Source organism: Myotis davidii, unplaced genomic scaffold, assembly GCF_000327345.1.
Source record: "Myotis davidii unplaced genomic scaffold, ASM32734v1 scaffold132, whole genome shotgun sequence".
NCBI lineage: Eukaryota > Metazoa > Chordata > Mammalia > Chiroptera > Vespertilionidae > Myotis > Myotis davidii.
Window position 1 is genome coordinate 4,050,278 of NW_006285258.1, and position 850 is coordinate 4,051,127.

An 850-nucleotide genomic window follows, 5' to 3' on the forward strand; every position below is an offset into this window, starting at 1 on the left:
CATTTCCTCATGTTAGACTCACTGATTAGTTGTATTTCCCAATTAGTCCTGGGTTCTCCACAAAAATTGCCAGAATGCTTTCAGAAACTCCTCACCCCCAATCAGATAACAAATCCCTCATCACCCTATTTTTTTTTATCAAAACTTAAAGCTGGATTAGGAACAGTGACTTCCACTTATAGCATCCTTTCCCATTTCTTTTCTTTCTTTTTTTAACACTTTGTAGTTACTTCAACACATTTAAAGTTCATTTTCCCTTTCTTAGCAAGTAACAGGACCCAGAACATTCTTTCCACTGCCAGTTGTGCTGACTATACTGACTCCAACTAGAGGAATCCTTAGAATTTTACTCCTATTGTGCTTCCACCCTCACCTTGGTAAGAAAGGCTCCCTTGGTATGAGAACTCTGGTCTAGTGCAAACTCCCTTCCATAATCGAAGGTGATTGGTCCCAGAGCTTCCCTCTATTTCCAGCACTTAATCTGCTGCTTGCTTCCTAATTTTTTAAGGCTGGTATTGTTCCTAGGGAAACTGACCAGGTTGCTAATCACTGTGCCAGGACGACCTGCCCAATTATCCCCATTCTCTAAAGTGAAAGATTTGCATCAGAAGGGACACATCCTAAGTTGTTCATACTTTTATAGTAAGACAGGGGGTCTTCAGACTCAGAGGAAGTGAGAAAAACAGGTGTGTGGCTCTCTTTCGTGTAGACTCTCTGATATTTAATTCAGCAGTAACTCAGAGAGATCTTTTGCTCATTCCAATTACATTCAAAGGCTTCTCTCCAGTGTGAATTCTCTGATGGTGGACAAGAGCTGAACTATACCTAAAGGCTTTCCCACACTCATTAA

The 850-nt window shown here is 40.8% G+C and overlaps 1 pseudogene; it reads right to left on the minus strand.

Moving 5' to 3' along the window:
• Positions 1–585: 585 nt before the first annotated feature.
• LOC107181861 overlaps positions 586–850 on the minus strand; it is a 1,447-nt pseudogene continuing 1,182 nt past the window's right edge.